The sequence below is a fragment of the Lissotriton vulgaris genome, chromosome 6 (assembly GCF_964263255.1).
Source record: "Lissotriton vulgaris chromosome 6, aLisVul1.2, whole genome shotgun sequence".
NCBI classification, from domain to species: domain Eukaryota; kingdom Metazoa; phylum Chordata; class Amphibia; order Caudata; family Salamandridae; genus Lissotriton; species Lissotriton vulgaris.
Window position 1 is genome coordinate 978996074 of NC_141694.1, and position 14559 is coordinate 979010632.

The window sequence follows — 14559 nt, forward strand, 5'->3', positions numbered from 1 at the left end:
AGAGGCGGCAGTTGAGGCCGTTTGACTTGCCTCCTGAGGCCTGTTCAGAAAAGGGGGTGGTGATAAACAGAGTGTCTGAATTAAGCAGACCACTCTTACCCAGTCCAAAGATCAGGGCTTGATCCATCACCGTTATTTATCTCACTGCCCCATCCCAGCTCAGAACCTGGCTATATGCAAATCAGTCTGTCCCTGGCCCAGTGCATCATGGGAACAGGGCAGACTAAACTACCAAGCCAATTCTTCACCAGAAAGGAGACAAGCTACCGGGGACCGGTTTCTGGAATTTCAGCCGTCTTCGGCCCGGCTTGCTTGAATCCTGATGGAGCAGTGAGAAAGGGACTCATGTCTGAGTATACCCTGCCACACCTATAGTGGCCAAAAACGATTCAGAAAAGGGGGTGGTGATAAACAGAGTGTCTGAATTAAGCAGACCACTCTTACCCAGTCCAAAGATCAGGGCTTGATCCATCACCGTTATTTATCTCACTGCCCCATCCCAGCTCAGAACCTGGCTATATGCAAATCATCCTGAGGCCTGTAACATCATTCTGGCAGCCAGGCGTCCCTCCACAAAGTCGGTATACGCCTGCAGGTGGAACAGATTTGTGGTATTTTTCACAGCAAAGACTGTGGATCCTCTTTCTTCCCCTATTTCTGAGGTTCTTCTTTTCCTTCTTTCTCTTGCCCAGCAGGGCTCTGCTCTGGGCACTATCAAGGGCTACCTTTCAGCTCTTTCAGCCTTCTTGAGGCTGCCTGATCAACCTTCTTTGTTCAAGTCCCCTATTGTTAATCGATTCTTGAAAGGCATCACACATACGTTCTCTCCTGTTCCCTTTGTGATGCCTCAGTGGGACTTGAACCAACCTGGTTCTTAATTTTCTGATGTGCGCTCCCTTTGAGCCACTTCACAACTGTCCTCTCCGCCTCCTTACGTTGAAGACAGCCTTCCTGGTAGCCATCACCTCTGCCAGGAGAGTGAGTGAGCTCCAGGCTCTATCCTGTAAACCTCCTTTTCTTTCGGTCCATCCGGACAAGGTTATGTTGAGGACCAGGCCCTCTATCCTGCCCAAGGTAGTCACAGCCTTCCACATTGGGCAATCCATCACCCTGCCCTTCTTCTTCCTGCCTCTGCATCCCTCGAGAGAGAGGAAGAGAGGCTCCACCGTCTGGACCCAAAACGTGCGCTCTCGTTCTATCTGGATCGCACACGCCAGTTCTGGGTGGATGACCAACTCTTTGTTGGTTACGTGGGAGCTAAGAAGGGGAAAGCGGCGCACAAGCGGACCATCTCATGGTGGATCATCTTGTGTATCCAGGCATGTTACTCCTTGGCTAAAAAGGAACCCCCTGTTAGGCTGAGGGCTCATTCCACTCGGCCACAGTGACTACAACTGCCTTGGGCCGAGGAGTGCCCTTGCAGGACATTTGCCAGGCAGCTACGTGGGCCTCGCTGCACACGTTTGCAAGACACTATTGCCTGGACAGCCACGTCCGGAGGGATGGCTTCTTTGGCCGTTCTGTCCTCCAGGACTTTCTGGTGTGATTATTGGTTCGCAAACCCACCACCGGGGTTGGCATTGCTGGGGTATCTATTCTAAGGTAAGGAATCTATCACTAAGGTGTCTCTTTCAGATGCACAAGTTACTACTTGTGTAATGATATATCTGTAAGAGACATTAGTTAGTGATAGATTCCTTACCGACCCACCCATCCTCCCCGTTCTGCGAACCGATATCTAGGGTTAAGGTCATCCCCTTTCAGGGCCCTAGTTTCAAGGCACCAGTGTTGGTTTTTAGCATAGCTCTGCGTTTCAGGCGCAAAAAAGCTGTGTCTAAGAACTGACATCAGCACGCGGAAGCGGCGTCTAAGTACTCCAACGTCATCACGGCGCCGACGACGGACCCTGAACCACAGACGACGCCTACCGACGCGCAGGGGTACTGCTACGCAAAAGTTTCCGGATCCAGTCTGACGCCTGGGTATATAAGGAATCTATCACTATCTAATGTCTCTTGTCATCGTTACACAAGTAGTAACTTGTGTCTCTGATACTTAGGATGGATTGTTGGTAAGGATAACCTCTGTTTTTGTATCTCATCCCACATTCAAAAAGGCCCCAGTGCTTTGAGTGGTTCAGAGCAATTTACCATTCCACCTCCTGCTTGCCCTGCAGTCATGAATACAGATACTAACCTACTGCATAACTTGTGATATCTCATCCTCCTGTGTGTCAGCTTCCACAAGGACATTTGGACGAGAGGCGCTCTGACATCATAAAGCTAAAGCAAGATATTGTCTGACGTGAGGGCCACTCTGTTGCCTGGCAAGCAGCAGGATACAGTTATCTAGGTAATGAAAAGAGTAGTAGGCTAGACAGGATGCTCAAATGAAAACTAAGATGGTAATATTAAAGAAATTAGGGCAGTTTTTTTAGACTTTTAAATTTGTATGTACTTAAGTTTGAGCATAAGAGTCTCAACTTCACTATTGCTGAACTGGTAGGAATTGCCTAAAATGATGATGGTGAACATGCTAATCATAGCTTTTATTATTCCCATTAACGTTAGCATAACCCTTCCTTGCTCAACATATCAGCTGGCTTCATTGCTACTGGTGTACCATATCCTAAAACAAAGTAAGTGAGATGGGTACGCTGCCACTTGGCTGGGAAAAAGATCTCTTTATCTATCTCCTAATGTACATTCTACCGTTGTTTAGAGAGTGTTAGCAAATGAGGCTTGGGATTCTGAGAAGTATGGGAGGTTAAAATCCCAAATTTAGATTCGATTTTCTAACGTGCTGTTGATTTTCACAATAGTACAGACTCCATAGAATTGATCTGTTGCCCCGGACAGAGTAGCTGCTTCTGCTGCTCTCTTCCCTCGTTTTTGCCCTGAATTGCTATTTTGTACATGTAGTTCGTTTTCCACTGAAATGGCTGGAGAGGAGCCTTGTGCTTCCTCCCACTCTTTCCACTTGCCTTGAAAGTCTGACAAGTCCTGCAATGAGTGTCAGAACTCTTGCGCATTTGGGGCCAATAAAAGTGTTTGAAAAGCCTCTCAAAGGTCTTGTCCTGCCCCAAATGTCCTGATAATGGCACATCATGAGCCAGCCCCAGTAGGAAGGCTCTGAACTTCTGGGGTACCATCAGCACACGGGCTGACCCAGGTTCAGCAACCTTAGGCTCACTATACAGGAGACCATTCTACCAGTAGATCCAATGTGATCCTGACTGATCACCTGCTGCCTGGCTTACAGCCAGTTGCTGCAAGCCCACAAGAGAAGGGCACTCTCTCTGCTCCTTGCAGAAGTCTTCCCTGGAGGGACCTCCTTCTTGCTGCCAATGGGTCAGCTCAGGCAGGTCTCCCAGTTCAGCTATCTGTTCCCCGGTAGGCTCCAGGGCATCACCCTCAGGGTCTACCTCCTCCTGGGCTGTGGGAACTTCAGGGGCCGGTTTCCATCGCCCCTCACCACTTCTCTCTTTGGCAGGTTCCTGGGCCTCCCTCCCAGGCTCCAGGTCCTCTTGAGAACCCCTACTGACTGACATTGACCGGGTGGTCACGCGCGCCCAGTCAGGCAGTCCAAATATCTTCAAGTGAGTTGTTTTCTCCACCTTTTTCCAAGGGGAGCTCTCAAAATCATTTCCTAACAAACAGTCAACAGGCATGTGGGCCTCACAGCTACCTGAAGAGGACCCGAGACCCCCCACTCAAAGGGAACTTGAGCCATTGGACAATGACTCTGTTTTTGTCAGCGTTAACAACTCTGCAAAATGCATGAGGTACAATCTGCTCTTGAGACTCCAGGTGACACCTGACAGCTGTCACACTGGCTCCTGTATCTCTAAGAGCCTCCACCTTTTGACCATTGACGGTCACTCGCTGCCCATATTTCTTAGTGTTCCTGGGCAGCTGAGCCTCTGAGACCATCTCACTGTCTCATAAAGAGACCAGGGTCATCTGTGCGGGATCCCACCCACCTTGGACTCTAATCTCCTACCCCAAGGCTACACTAGCCATCTGCCGGGGCGGACCACCAGTGGGTGCTTGTTTACCAAACATGCGGCACCTGGGATCATTCGCCTTATGACCCAGATCACCACACTTATAACATTTCAGGTTCCCCTGGGGAACAGAACTACCTGTTGTGGCTCCTTGCTTTCTCCCAGGGGGAGGCTGGGAACCTTTCACAGGGTTCCCTTGGGAACTACTTTGGGGCCCTTTGCTGAACTCCTTCTGTTTACCCTTGTCCCCCCCCATTCTTTTGCTGGGGACCCTGCCCACCTTTGGCTGAGTCTTCCATGTGACCCTTGTGGACTCTGGTACTGACACAGCGGTCCGCCTCCTCAGCAAGCTTCCTAGGGTTAATCAGCTTGTTATCTATCAGATGCTGGCGCAGCTCTGGAAAACAATTATCAGACAAGTGCTCCCATGCAATCAAATCAAAGAGACCTTGAAACTCATTAACCTTGCTGCCCTTTACCCAACAATCCAATGCTCTGCAAAAGAAAGTGACATATTCAACCCAGGTACTGTTTTCTAACTTTTTGCATTTCCTGAACCTCTGCCTATAGAGCTGAGGTGTCAAACCATATCTAGAAATCAATGCATCTTTCATGTGGCTGTATGAATTGTGGACATCAGAAGGCAAGTCTAACAATGTATCCCGCCCCTCACTAAGGAACCTTTCCCACAACCCTGCTCCCCAATCTCTCTCAGGGACCCAGTGGGTAGACATGGCTACCTCAAAGGCTCTGAACCACTGATCAATATCATCATTTTTGTAAAACTCCTTCACCACATCCTTGGGAATATACGCTCTACTTTCAGTATTTACTGACGGTACGCTGCCACCAAAGGGAGTAATTTCAAACTTTTAGCTTTCAACTCCAACTCCCTCAAAACTTTTTCATGCTCAAACTGCATTTTCTTTTCCTCAAGATCTAACTTTCGATTTTTTAATTCCAACTGCCTATCCACCTTGAACCTGGTCATCTCCACTTCATGCCTTCTTGATCTTTCTCTGTCCTCCAACTCCTCTGGAGACAGACTTTTGTTAGAAGCACTGCTACATGCGGGGGAAGGTACTTTCCTCCCTCCTAGGCCCACTGGCCCGTCTTGTTGCTCAATTGCCAAGTCATCCTCCTCAATCACAGGAGTTTTCCTTGCTTCTACCCAGGCCCTCAGCGCCTTGTAGAATTCTTCTTTTACTCTGAACCCAGAGGTGGGAACATTTAACTTTTTGCAGAAAAATTTCAGCTGTGCAACTTTATAGCTTTCCAATTTCTCTTCTTCCAATTCAAGATCAGTGGAGGCTATGGATTCTGCCCTCTCTATCACGACTGAATTAGGCATCTTTCAAAAATAGAACAATCCAAAAATCAAAAAGGAATCTACCAAAACGTATGCAGTATCGTTATGGTCTTCACTCACTAAGTAGTGTTTCCCAGTCACTGTACACGAGTCACAAACGCAAATTCGGAACCCCTTCCGCTGCCTACCAATGTTAGATTTGGGAGTCTCTAGTTGGCACAGGTAGGTACTTGTGACAAATAGTGATCCTCTCCTCTAGTCAGGGAAAGGGGATTACATACCTAAAATAACCCTTGCTCACCCTCTGGGTTGCGTGGCGTGAACAGTCGAGGCTTATTTCAGAGGTGTTGTAAGTTAAGCAGTTGTGACCACATACAGTAACCCAGTGACAACACTACAAACGGACACCACAAAGGTTTTATATAAAAAATAAGTAGACTTTACAGAGTTACCACAAGACCATAAACGACAAAAATACACACTATGATTACTTTAAGATGGTAGATTTAAGCTTAGTTCAATTCAGTTCTTAGATGAAACACTCTGCGTCAATGTACCTTAAGTTGCGTTGGCTTCCACGACAAGCAATGTCGCAGCGATGAGAAATGCGGCAAAGTTCAGATACAAAGAAATAAAGACATGAAGATCTTCCAGATGTGGCATGCTTCTCAGGGATGGGAGAAGCTCTCGGTTTGATGCGTGGACTACAGCTGCGACATCCAAGATGCGACGGCAACAGCTCCAGCGGCGACGCTCTTCTCCCACGATGCGTGAAGCTTCCGCTCAATGCGACAACTACAGCGGCGACATCCAAGATGTGACGGCAGCAGCTTCGATGGCGGCGCGCTTCTCGGGGAAGCGAGGTGCTGTTGATCGGTGCAGTGCGACAGTTCCAGCGGCGACACCCTCCTTCTCCGGAGTTGCGACGGCAGGCACAGCGACACGCTCCGACCTCGTTGCGAGATTCTTCTCTTGATGCGGTGTAGTGCGACAGCTCCAGCAGCGACACCCTCCTTTCTCCAGAGTTGCGACGGCAGGCACAGTGACGGCGACACGCTTCTTCTCGTTGAGTCGCGCTTCCAGCTCCTTGCGACACGCAGTTCCTCAGAAGGCCCAAAACAGCAGCTGGCACTTCCAAAAGAACTCTGGTTAGCTGGGGGTTGAAGTCTGTTGTCCCTGAGACTTCAGCAGGAGGCAAACTCTTTTCCAAGCCCTTGGAGATCTTCACAAGTTGAAAGCAAAGTTAGAAAGTTCCTTTCTCCATCCTTTGGCAGTAAGGCAACCACTGCAGGCCAATCCCCCAAGCAGCACTTCTGCTTGGGAATAGTCTCTCCTAAGTTTCTTCAGGTTCCTCTCCTCAGTAAAGGTTTCTTCTTGTAGTCCAAAGTGATCTAATTTCTTGGGAGCCGGGTCCCAATATTTATACTCTGAAATCCTTTGTTCTCTGAGGGGACAGAGGCCTTTGCCTAGTCCAAACCAGTTCTGAAGCACTCTGTTTACCAGACTTCTCCTTTCCTTTCACAGTGCAGGGCAGAAGCCTCAGACTCCCCACAGGAGGTGGAGCCAGCATTGTGGAAGGCAAGTACAGTCCTGGAGCACTCTGTTGATAGGATTCCTTCTTCTTTCTTTGTGCAGGGCAGAGACATCAGCCGCTCCCCAGGGGGTGAAGTCAGCATTGTGGAAGGTAGTCCCAGTCCTATTCAGAGTTCAGGTGCACTCCTCCCTCCCATCTAGGTGCGGATCTCTCTATTCACCACTGGGTGACTCAGCCTGTCTCCTGGAATTCCCCAGCCCTGTCACTCACAGAAACCAGACATAGGAATACACAAACTAGCAGCAGCAGGTTTGAATGGTTAGTCAAGCAAATACCTACTTTCTAAAAGTGGTATTTGCAAACACAGAATATTAAAATAAACTTTACTAAAAGATGTATTTTATTATTCTGAGTTCAGACATACTAAACTTGAATTTCTACCATGTTCTCTGAGCCTGTTAGGATTATAAAATGTAATAATTCTAACATCCCATTCTGGTCTATGGAGAAAAGGTAGCCTTGCAAAAGTGAAAAACGAGAATGGCTTTAATTTACTATTGGGACATGCCACACACACCAGGGCTTGTCCTACCTTATACTTACAATGCATTCTGCCCTTGGGCCTACCATAGGGGTGACAGATATGAAGGGTGCACTTGCCCAGTCAGCATGACAGTACCAGACTGCATGCAGGCTCTGCAATAGCAGATCTTAGACACATTTTATAAGGCTGCTTCTGTGGGTGGCACAACCAGTGCTGGAGGCCCACCAGCAGCATTTGGATTACACGCCCTGACACACTCGGTGCACTAGACCTGGGTCTGACAAGTAAACCAAAATAACCAAACATGGAATCACTAATCCATACATCAATTTACAATAGGGAGCACTTGCACTGTAGCACTGAATAGCAGTGGCACAGTGACCCAAGCATCTAAAACCAGCAAAAATACATGAGGCAACAGCAAAAAATGGAAGGGAGACCCACGCCAATGGTGCCAGGTCTAACAGTAAGTAAATATCACAATCATTCCCTAAGGCATTAAAAAGACTTTCACAGCATCTGAATGTCCTCACTACCTTCCAGTGGGGACCTGTGCTTGTATATAATTTCTGTCAAGATGGAAGTAATATGGATCACATTGTGTTGGCCATGAAAGGCTACTAAAGTCTGATTTAGATCCTGGTGCTAGCAATGTTCCATTCAAGGAAATTGCTGTCTTTGCGGCTGAAATGCACTATCTCACTTTTGAACAATAGTGTTTCCTTCTCACGGAAGGAAGCTCGTTTAACGTCTTCCCCTGCACTCTGTATGTTGGACTCTGATACTTAAGTTGGATTTTTGGTAAGGATAATCTCCGTTTTTGTATCTCTGTCCTACTTTCAAAAAGGCCCCAGTGCTTGGAGTGGTTCAGAGTCCTCTGAGAGCAAACAGTCTGGGCCCCCCTTTTTCAGCCCGCATTGCACCACTGAGCGTAGGGGTCCCACTGGGTTCAGTCTTAAGTCTGACCCTGTTTAATATATATATGGCCCCCCTGGCTCCTATTGCAGAACAGTACAGGGCAAAAATAAAATCGTATGCAGATGACACGCAATTGCTGTTCACCTGTGAGAAGGATGAGGTGCTAAATGGCAACAAAGTCAATGTTTGTTTAACCTAGGTTTTTGAGTGGTTCAGGCAAAATCAGTTGCTTTGCAACTCCCACAAGTCAGAAATTATCTTTTTTGGACATACCCCAGGCGATGAGTGGCGTCAATGGTGGCCTAAAAATCTATCTCCTCCTGAAAGACCAGTCTCTACTGCAAAAAAAATCAGGAGTGAAGTTGGACTCTGACATGACGATGAAGTCCCAGGTTCAATCGGTTGCTGGCACCTACTTTGGCCTTTTAAAAATGATGAGGAATTTTCTCCCTTTGTTCCTATTCCGCATAGGAAAGCTGTGGTCCAGGCCCTGATGATATCAAGGTTGGACTATGTAAATATTTTGTACCTGGGGCTTCCAAACTACTTACTAAACCGCCTGCAGGTTGTTCAAAATGCGGCAGCTAGGTACGTGCTTATGGTTGGACCAAGGTCACATATGTCTCCCCACTTAGATCATTGCACTGGCTTCCAGTGAGACAAAGAGTCTTTTTGAAATCCCTGGTCCTAACTTTTAAGGTTCTAAATAACATTTTGGCCCCATATATCAGGAACAAAATTCAGCCCTACAAACCTCTCAGAACGCTGCGATCCTCCTCCCAGCAGCTGACAATTGTGCCTAAGTTTGACCCTTCTTTAAAAGGAGGACGCTTTTTTCAAGTAGTAGCCGCAAAATGATGGAATGGTCTCCCTTTCTACCTTAGACAGGAACGTGAACTTCTCAGCTTTAGGCAAAGCTTAAAGACCTGACTCTTCTAACAGTAGTCGCAGTCCAGTTAGTTACCCCTGGTTGTTTCTTCACTTGCTCTGTTTTGGGGTTAAAACAGCGCCGGGACACTCCTTGGAGTAGCCGTGTGTTTAACAAATACCCCTATAACATAACATAACATCTGTTTACCCTTTATAAAAATCAAGATTGTTTGTACTGCTTATAGTAAATGTGCTAACAGTGGACTTTTCCATCTGCAGAATATACTGAATGTCCAACAGTAGCAGTGTTTCACAACAGAATGTCTCTGCATTGAAGAGACTGAAGAAAAAATACAAAAAGGCAGTCTTCGCGCATACAGCATCATTTGACCAATTTATATGGTAAGTAAATCTCACAATCATTCCTTTAGGCATTAAAAAGACTTTCACGGCATCTGAATGTCCTCACTACCTTCCAGTGGTGGCCTGTGCTTGTATATAATTTCTGTCAAGATGGAAGTAATGGGGATCACATTGTGTTGGTCATGATAGTTAATAAAAGAATGACTGCTTCCAAGGCTACTGAAGCCTGATTTAGATCCCGGTGCTAGCAATGTTCCATTCAAGGAAATTGCTGCCTTTGCGGTTGAAATTCACTATCTCACTTTAGAACGATGGTGTTACATTCTCATTGAAGGAAGCTTGTTTAACATCTTCCCCTGCACTCTGTATGTTGGACTCCGATACTTAAGATGGATTGTTGGTAAGGATATCGTCTGTTTTTGTATCTCCATCCCACTTTCAAAAAGGCCCCAGCGCTTTGAGTCTTTCAGAGTCATTTACCATTCCCCCTCCTGCTTGCCTTGCAGTCATGAATACAGATAGTAACCTACTGCATAACTTCTGATATCTCATCCTCCTGTGTGGTCAGCTTCCACAAGGACAATTGGACCGGAGGCGCTCTGACATCATAAAGTTAAAGCAAGATTTTGTCTGACATGAGGGTCAATCTGTTGCCTAGCATGCTGACCTCATAAAGCTAAAGCAAGATGTTGTCTGACATGAAGGTCAATCTGTTGCCTAGCATGCTGACATCATAAAGCTAAAGCAAGATGTTGTCTGACGCGAGGGCCACTCTGTTACTTAGCAAGCAGCAGGATACATTGATCTTGGTAATAAAATGAGTAGCAGGGTAGACAGGATGCCCAAATGAAAACCAAGATGGTAAAATTAAAGAAATTAGGGCATTTTTTGAGTGTTCTAAATTTGTATGAAGGTATGTTTGAGCATAAGAGTCTCAACTTCACTATTGCTGAATTGGTAGTAATTGCATAAAATGATGGTGAACATGCTATTCATAGCTTTTATTATACCCTTTAACTGTAGCATAACCCTTCCTCGCTCAACTTATCAGCTGGCTTAAGGGCTACTGATGTACCATATCCTAAAAACAAATGAAGTGAGAAGGGAACGCTGCTGCTTGGCAGGTAAAAAGATCTCTTTCTCTATGTCCTAATGTACGTGCTACAGTTGTTAAGAGAGTGTTCACAAATGAGGTATGGGATTTAGAGAAGTATGTTTGATTAAAAACACAAATTGAGATTTTCTAACGTGCTCTTGATCACAGTAATGCCGACTCCATAGAATTGATCTTTTTACCCTTTATAAAAATCAAAATGTTTTGTACTGCTTATTGTATATGTGCTAACAATGGACTTTTCCATCAGCAGATTATACTGAATGACCAGCAGTGGCAGTGTTTCACAACAGAATGTCTCTGTACTGCAGAGATTGAAGAAAAAAAATGCAGTCTTTCTGCATACAGTACAACCGGGGGTGGTGATGGACGGAGCATCTGAATCAATCAATCAAACACTCACACCCAGTCAAAAGAACGGGGTTAAATCCATCACCGTTCTTTAGCCCACTCTGCCACCCCAGTTCAGACACGGATCTGGGTTTAATCAGAAACCGGTCCTAGGAAGCTTGCTTCGGTCCAGGGAAGACATGGCTTGGCAGTTCGGGCTGGACTGTTTCCATGAGGCACAGGGTCAGACTGATTTGCGTATAGCCATGTCTGAACTGGGGTGGCAGAGTAGGCTAAAAAACAATGATGGATTTAACCCAGATCTTTTGACTGGGTGTGAGTGTTTGATTGATTCAGATGCTCCGTCCATCACCACCCCCTTTTGTACCGCTTTTGGCCGCCATAAGTGTGGCAGGGTAGGCACAGGTGGGCGGTCTGCCTCCCAAATAATTTGGAACCATAGGGGGTTATGATCGGAATGAGTTCTTCCCAGGTACTCTGATTTGGCAAGGAGCGGGAGGAGTGACTGGGTGCCAATTATCCGGTCTAACCAGACATGCAGGTAGTGAACTGATGAGTAATAGGTGTATATTCTGTCTGCGGGATGCTGCGCGCACCATAAGTCATATACCTCCCAGTGTGAGAGCCAGTCCCAGAACGCCTGCGCATTAGACGTCAATGCTGCAGCTCGGAGGGGAGGGAAAGATTGGTCTAGGCGTATGTCCAGCACCATATTGAAGTCCCTGCCAAGCTACCAGGGGAGAAGGATGAGTGGTCCCCGAGTACAAGCAGACAATTTTCAGTAATTTCTTAAGAGAAAAGATAAACCAAATCAAATTCTTTCTTTTTCGAAGTCCATTAAATCAGTTCTTTTTATTTTCTTTTTTCTTTTCTCTTCATGCATCAAATGATCTTCATCATGATCTCAATCTTCATAATCCATAGAATTCATACAAAGTGTAGCCAATAGAACAAAAACCAAATGCCAACACGTCACGGGACACAGTCACGCAATGAATTCTTCAGGGCATAAAGATATTTCTCTTCAAATGCACGAGAGCCGATTCCAAAGGTCAAATATTTCTCATATAATAAAAACTCTATCTGTTTTCACAGTTCAAAGATGTTCAAGCAGAATAATATAATCATTAGATCTAGGAGAGTACTCCCTACGACATTAGGTGGGTTCCAAATACGTAAGTCCCTGCCAAGGTACCAGGGGAGGCCAGCATATGAGTGAAGGACCTGGTTCAAGCTCACCAGGAAGGAGGGCTGGTCCGTGTTCGGAGCATAAAGGGATCCTAACAGTACTTCCTGACCATTCAGCCGCCCCCGCACTAGGGAGTACCTCCCCTCCTGGTCCACCTTGACGTATTCAGAAATAAAGGGGACACTCGCTCTCACCCGGATCAGCGTGCCGCAGAAAAGGTTGTGCCATAAATTTGCCCCCTCCTACGTCTGCCGAGCCTGTCGAGTTCTAACTGAGTCATGTGTGTCTCCTGGAGGAGGGCAATCCCCACCCCGTGTTGCTGCAGATAGTAGAAGAAAGAATAGCGGCGTGACTGGGTGTGCATACCACGGATGTTCCAGGTCATTATATTAGTGTGTGTCATGTGTCTGGACATATCGTGCCCTTATAGGGCCGGGGGAGCACCTCGAAGGGGGGCCTACGGGCACCATCAGGGAAGGAGGTATCAATGTGCCGCAACTGAAACATGAGAACCATAACAAACAGTGTAACTAAATGGGCGAGTCCCCAACAGGACATATGTCCAAACCTCAAGAAGATCCACCACTTAAAAAAGGTGTTAGTCCTGCACAGTGGCTGTCCGGGTGAGTGTGTTGCCAACAACCAAGCTGCATTACGCCCCTGTTTCAGACCTCCAAGGCATTCGAGAGGTGCATGGGGAAGTTTTGGAAGGTTAAACGCGCAGAGCCGGCGCGGACCACCGGTAGAGGAGCCCATGAATGTAGTGATTGCTCAGCGCTGTTCAACTGCGGGCCTACAAGGACACCTGCATACACTGAGCTATACGTTAGCAAGGCAGCGCAAACACACTTTGCAGAGAACACATTGCAGCAGCGTGCACAACAATATCTCTAAAAGGATATAGAAGATAGAATATTCAGAGACAGGAGTTTCTGCATGGCTGCCATAGTCCATTGTCATACAATCTGGTCAGACATTTGGGGTGTCACCACAGGCATTTTCATGTCTTCAGAAAGCACTGTAGATGGGGATGACGAGCCACTCCTTTCCAGGTCACTGTGTGGCTGGGCGTCCAAGCGGGCAAACATTGTTTACCGCTCCTAGGGGTGCAACTGCTTCAATTACTTCCTGTCGTTCCAGTTGCATCTTCGCCGAGCTGGGTGTGACCTGGCCAAGGCCGTGCCCTGGCAGGCCCCTCTTCTTCTGCGCCTCCTCGATCGCTGCTCCTGCCACCCACTCTCCTCCGGGCCTGCGGGTCTTGTGCCTTTCCATTGTCCTGTCTCTTCCAGCCAGTCCCACATGTCCGATGGGGCATCGAAGAAACGGGCACCCTCCTTCGAGACCACTCGGAGGTGAGATGGAAACAGTAAAGACTAGGGTAGCTCTAGTTCCCTCAGTTGTCTCTTCACGTCCATGTATGTGCTTCTCCTCCTCTGCACTGCTGCTGTGTAATCTGGAAAGTAAAGACAAAAACCTCTCCTTGGTATACACTTATAATATGGGTAATACATGCACAATAATTTAAATCAACATTGTCCCAGATAGTTATTTTAGCAAAAACATATGCTTATTTATTCATTATATTCTCTCAGGATTTATCATATATAAAGGTATCAAGCAATCTACATAATTCATATATACAATATATAAAGTTCTATACAACACTATGTACAACAAGCCCCACGCACACAATAGACAAACCAATTGCCATCAAATATTCTCCATACAGATCAATCAAGCAATCTTCAGCCACCATACAATACGGAAAAACAATCCAAGAAAACAATCAAATATATAACCACACAAAGAAAGACAAGGCGCCGACGCGCGTTTCGGAAAGGACCATGCGTCCACAGTTCCTTCGTCAGGGCGCAAAATGATCTATTTCGCTTTTTGCTAGCAGAATCCAATTTGTATAATAGGCGTGTGATGCTTCTTCTTTCTAAAATAATTAAATTAGTCCATCAATACATCATATTTATATACAACGGGGCTTTATTTTGAAATGTCATAAAGATTTGTATGGGACAATGGAACAATAAAGGCAGGAATATAATAACAATACATATGAAGCAATAGCTTAATCTATACGCTAAAAGGTTGCAGGAAAGGACCATCGCCAATATCAAAAGAATAGAAAATTATTTAGGAGAATATCTGCGCCATTGCAGACATAAAAAATCTAAGGGGTAAGAAAAAGGAATACCCGTGTAAATATAATATGGATAAACCAGGCGACATATCCACATTGTATCAAGCGAGAAGGGAGATGTGCAAAAAATAGAGCAGTAAGCTCCAACCATCAAGTTTCCAAGTATATCAGGAAAAAGAATAATAAATGTTACATAAAAACGACTCACA

The 14559-nt window shown here is 46.2% G+C and overlaps 1 long non-coding RNA gene across 1 annotated transcript in view; it reads left to right on the forward strand.

The window, feature by feature from the left end:
* Positions 1–14559, forward strand: part of LOC147708276 (uncharacterized) — a 140067-nt gene that overhangs the window by 33842 nt on the left and 91666 nt on the right. The window contains exon 5 of the long non-coding RNA XR_015296494.1: positions 9461–9583. This is a non-coding gene — a long non-coding RNA (uncharacterized LOC147708276). The remainder of the gene's footprint in view (positions 1–9460; positions 9584–14559) is intronic.